This window comes from Ochotona curzoniae, unplaced genomic scaffold (genome assembly GCF_017591425.1).
Source record: "Ochotona curzoniae isolate NIBS_2020 unplaced genomic scaffold, NIBS_Ocur_1.0 scaffold_2476, whole genome shotgun sequence".
Classification (NCBI taxonomy): Eukaryota; Metazoa; Chordata; class Mammalia; order Lagomorpha; family Ochotonidae; genus Ochotona; species Ochotona curzoniae.
Genome location: NW_024467095.1, coordinates 3,539,988 through 3,545,812, shown reverse-complemented (window position 1 = coordinate 3,545,812; position 5,825 = coordinate 3,539,988).

Genomic DNA, 5,825 nt, shown 5'->3' with positions numbered 1-5,825 from the left:
CAGTCTTCCCTGCCCTGGGAAGCAAGAAGCTCAAACTGCACAGAGTTGGGACAGGGATTCAGTCTGAATAATCTCAAAAGAGGAATGTTGTCACAGAGAGGGATGGAGTTTTAGTGACGTGTTGCTGTGGCTTACAGACTGCTTGTAGTCGCTCAGTTCCCTGTCTCTCACGCGCTCCCTGCCCCATCTGTGTCTGTCAGCTCCATGGGAGATCTGAATGGAGCTCCTGCCTCTTGGTTTCAGGCTGGCCCTCACCCAGCTATTGCAGCCATCAGGGCAGAGAACCAGTGAATGGAAGATCTCTCACTTTGCCGTCACTGTGTCTTTCAAACAAATAATCAGAACTCTAAAAATGGGTTCGTTATGCCTTTGGTACTCAGTTTGTAAATACATTCATTATTTTTTTAGGCTTAGTTAAACTGAGGCTTTAGTTTCCCTAGCATTATCATTACCAGCTTTTGAATTTATTTTCATTATAGAGACTTGGCTGACTTTGGTATTTACTCATCTTGGAAAGGTTATTTATTCATTTAAAAGGCAGAATGACAGAGAAATTATCTGTGTGCTGGCTTACCGCTAAATGGCTGTGATGGCCTCGGCTGAGGCCGATAGAAGCCAGGAGCCAACAGCTCCACATAGGTCTCCCAAACGGGTGGCAGACGCCGGGGCTGGAGCCACCATTGTTTCTCAAGTTCATTAGCAGGAAGCTTGATCGAAAGCAAACAGCCAGGACTTGAGCCAGTGTTCTGACACAGGATGCCCATACCTGACTCTGTGGGTTCGCCTGCAGTACCACGGTGCCCACGCTCACCCGGAATGTTCTCTTTTAATGGCTGAGCTATAGCAGAGATTGCTGCATGCCACAATCTCTTCATCCAGTGCCTCACCTTTGAATTGCAAAGGAGGCCTTCCATGGACGGCTAGAATTTTATGGTTCAGCCTGTCTTCACAATGTTGGAATTCAGGCTACTTAATCCTTGCTCTTTACAGAGTTTGATTTCTTAGATATCATCAACTTGTTTAAAATACCCGATTTTATTTTTCTTCATGAAATCTGTGATGATATAATTTACATGCAAGATATCTTACATAAAGAATCAAGCAATAGCATTTATAATAAATGTTATCTGGTTTGGAAAAATGTTGATCATATTGAATTTATATATTATGTTAGTGTTAACTGATTCCTTATTAGTAATACATTTTCCCCTGCGATGTCAAAGTTTCATTGAGAAACTCTTAGTTATGATTTAAGAACAAGGATTTTAAGTTTGTTTGAAATAAATAACCATTGTTAAATTTTTATATCATAATGTACTCACCACAGAAATTTTAATAGTTAGATGTTTGCTTTCCAAATTATTTTTGTTACCAATTTAGTCCTATGCAAAACAATGTCAAAACTGCTCTTAATGGCCCCCTCCTCACCTCCCAGCTAATCTCTGCCTGACTCTAGCTTTTGGGCTTGATAGATAATTATAGCCAAAATGAATTTTTAAAATTAACTCAGAACCGGTTTACAACCTGCCTGGTACCATGGGATTTGCCAATCTCTTCCTCCTTCAGCTCCTGGGAGTTGAGTTAATTACATTGAATCACACTAATTAAATTCTTCACCAGTTCTCTTAAGAAAACAAGTCCGTCATGCTGTAGAAGGCATTGTAGATTTGGCGTAAAGCTCCCAGGGAGTCTTTCCTTCTGTTATGAAATACCAATTTAGATGTTTAAGTGGGAGCATACTGCGCGATGCAGCTTTGGGATGCTTTGGCTGGCGCTCATGTCCTCAGGCCTAACTGAACTCACTGCTTACTACTGCTCACTGCGCACAAAGCCCAGGAGGTACAGCTCCTGCCCTCAGAGAAGTTTCAGTAAAACTTGACGTGAAGAATTATTATGTATGGGGCGAATGTTCGGGCCAGCAGCTAAGACACTGGCATTCTGCACTGCAGTGTCATAGTTTGATTTCCAACACTGGCACTGGATTCTTACTTCTGTGAGCGCAGACCCCAAGAGGCAGCCTCAATGGCCCACAGAATTGGGTCCCTGCCTCCCTGTCTGTGGATTGAATTCCTGGCTCTCTGATCCAGCCCTCGCTGTTGTAGACCTGGACAAACGGGATGGAGGGAGCTTTCTCTTGGTTTCTCTCTGCCACTCAAATACTTTACAAGGCAGATAAACTAAATATGCTAGGCAAATAGAGGGGGTGGGGAATACAAGGGTTCTGGGAATATCAGAAGAAGTTCATGGCATGGAGAAGGAAGGTTAAGTTAGATCCTAAAAGAGAAGAACTTCCACAGAGAGAAATGAGAGAGAAGCAGAGAAGGGCAACTGAGCCAGCGAGCAAGGCAAGCAAGAATCCTGGGGGAATAAAGCCCATTTCCAGAAGCACGCAAGGGACCTAGCTGATGTTCCGTTCCCCTGCGTGGCGAGCTGCTCGAGCCCCTTCCTGAAGCAGCCATCACAGCCGACTTGTGAGGTCCGGGAGCAGCTCTGTGCCTGCTCTGCTCTGAACCACTCGACCAAGAACTGCTCAGGTGGAAGACTGAACATCAGAGCTTGTTGATTCCAGACTGGGAGTGGGAAAGGCCGTGATTCTACAATATAAGCACCTATACACACACAGTTACGCTTCTGGAAACACTTAGCATCATGCTTATCAATTCCAGCCGTTTCCCCTCAAAAGGTATCTGACCTTGAGCAGTTTCACTTAGCCCCTTAAGCCTTACTTTCTCCTCCAGTGAGCTTAATCTAGCACCTGTTTTTCAGGCATACAGGGACACCAGGATTGCATCACAAAGCACTTTTGTGCAACTGAGAAAGTTTTGCCCCACTCTCCTTGTGGCTACAACCCTTCACCAGGACACTCACAGGGGTGAGTGGAAAAGAAGATGGATTTCAGTCTTCTTGCTTCTTCAAAGTCAAGTTTCAGGGCACAAGAAGTCCCGGGAAAAGGGCCTACCAAAATGCTTTGTGATAACACACATCTCAATAAAAGCTAGCCATCATAATTGTGATTAAGCCCCCAAACACTCCAAAACTCAGTGCTGAGGCCGTTAGAGGCCAACCGGCCAGATCTGATAGGAAAACAGACCAGTACTTACAACGCACACTGAATCTTTCAAAATTCTGTCTTGCACAATGAGCCCTTTCCTGGGTGACGCTCCTGCCATCAGATGGCGCTGGCTCCCTGCACGCACAGCTGCGGCTCAGGGCAGAGCAGCCCCCTTCCTGGAGCAGCGGCTTCCGCCTGCCGGCTGCGCCTTTAACATGACGCTCCAACCACCTCAACCTAAGAATCTTCTTGTCAGTAGCTATAATTATCATCTTGAAACAGGACATGCGTTTCCCATCCTGCTCCCTGCTAATGGACCTGGGCAGGCAGCAGAAGATGGCCCAAGTGCTTGGTTTCCTGTTGCCCATGTGGGAAGCCCACGCGGTGTCCCCAGCTTGTGGCTTTAACCCGACCAGACTGATCCATTGCAGCCGTTTGGGGGAAACCCAGGGAATGAAAGTTTGAACTCTCTCCCTCTCTTTCTTACTTTCTCTCTGTGACTTTGCCTTTCAAATAAATAAATTAATTTAAAAAAATAAAATGAAATAATTTGCATTGTGAAAACCCTAAAGTCTTATTTGAATTTTAATATTGTAAGTAGAAAAGTACTGCTTTAAAGCGGTGTTTCACAATGTCCATTCAACTTTGAAAAAAATGTATTGAAAATCACAAAATGAATTAATGATTACAAAATGGGCCAGTGTCCTAACACCTAACGTAACAGTGGTGGTAGGTGCTGGGCCGAGCGCAGAGGAACACGCTGCTGCTTGCCACACCAGAGAGCTGGTACGAGACCTGGCTGGTTTGCTTCTGATCCAGCTCCTTGATAACGGGCCTGGAAGAACATGGGCTGATCGCTCAGCTACGCACACTCCTGCTGCTGAAGGGAGACCCAGATTGAGATCCTGGGTTGTGGCTTCAGCCTGGTCCATCTTGGGAAGTAAAGCAGCTAATGGACAATCTCTCTCTCTCTTTCTCTCCCTCCCCCCTTCATTATATCTTTCAAATAAATAAATAAATTGTGGTGGTTTTTTTTTTTTGAATAGTAGCATAAATGCTGAACATTTCTTGATATTTGCTCCAAGAATACCTGAAATGCATCCTCTTGTATCACACATAAAGAGGAGTTTGGACCCCTGAAGGAGGACATTGGAACCCCAAAAGGTCAGTGAGCACAGGATTACAATTGATTGGATAATATTTGTATGAAAACAACTGAATGGATGCCTTCTGTGTGACTGAGTGGATATCCTTTGCACAAGAACGACCAAATAGATATCTTTTGTATATCTGATTGGATATCATTTGTATGAGAACACTTGGTGGAATATAGAAGACAAAAGCAGTTCCAAGCAAAAGTGTGGACACAGTTGATGGGTTTTGTTAAGCTCAATATTTCCACCCTTATCCTATGACCCTCAGTGTATAAAGTCTGATGCCCCTAATAAATTTCGGCTATTGACCGTCAGTCAGTAGTCCACGCATGTTATTATCGGTTCCGTGCACCAAGTCCATTGCTGCAGGACAGACCCCTGCTTTAACATTTGTGGGTTTTTTTTTTAAATGCTTTTGAGTGTTTAGCTATTGAAAAGGCAGAGTCACAGAAAACAAAAAGAGTGAGAGCAATCTTTCGTCTATTGGTGCTCTCCCCTAAACACCTGCAACAACTGTGGCCGGGCTGTTAAAGCTGGGAGCCACCATCTGCTGCCTGCCACAGGCACTGACTCAGCTGAGTCAGAAGCAGCAGAGCAGCGCTCTGGTACCGCGAATCAGGTGTCCCAAAGATCAGCTGCATGTACTGCCATGCAACCGCTGCCCTTGGGTTTTCACATTTTGAAACAAAACTGGTAAACTCACTGCCATTTACAGAGATCACAGTGACGAAAAGCAGAGCAAAAGCAGAGCAGTGCGCCCCAAAGGCCAGGAACTCGAGAGACTCAGAAAAACAAGGGAAAGACCAATGGCTGCCAATCCAGTGAAGGGCCTGTTCAAAAAAAGAGGCTGCCGACCTCAGACGTCAGGAGGTCACTGCCACGGCCCAGGCCGAGCTCATCAGTGGAGACCACAGAGGCCACGTGGCCTTGAGAATACTGACCACTGCTCATGCTTAACCACAAGATAAGCACGTCGGAATAAATCTAAGTCAGATCATATTCATTGGAAAATCAATAGGATGGCCAGCTAGTTTTCACAAAACAAAACCCTCCTCAATTAAAATTCCAATTTTTTCCTTACCTCACACTTGCTACCCAACTGTTTTGGACCATGGATTCTTTAAAACATGACCTAAAAATTCTTGGTCAGATATCATTGGCCTCTGTCCAATTGCTCATGACATAGCTAGTATTAAAAGCAAATTAGAGGAAAGACATTTAATTAGTATCATGAGAAGTCTGCATTTAATGAGATTTAACCCGAGCCTGAACGATGAAGAATGAGCAAACAGCACGTGTTAAAATCTGCCCAAAGTATATGGGAGTCTGCGAGCTCACAGACTCACAAACTTATCTTCCTGAATTCCATGCAAGAGGTTTGCTTTTTTTGAGGTTTGCTTTTGTTGCTTTAGCAGGAGGCCTCTGTGCCACCCAATTGGCAGTTCATTTGTTTGTTTGAATCAATCAGGACATGGATAATCTTATTTTATCTCTGGGCTTGGGTTTCTTTTGATGAGAGCAGTCATGGGGGACGCTCAGCCTCCTGCCAGAGACCGCTTGTGTTTCAGTTGTACAAGGTCAGATCTTAATTTAACCACCAACTGGATACTTAATTTTAG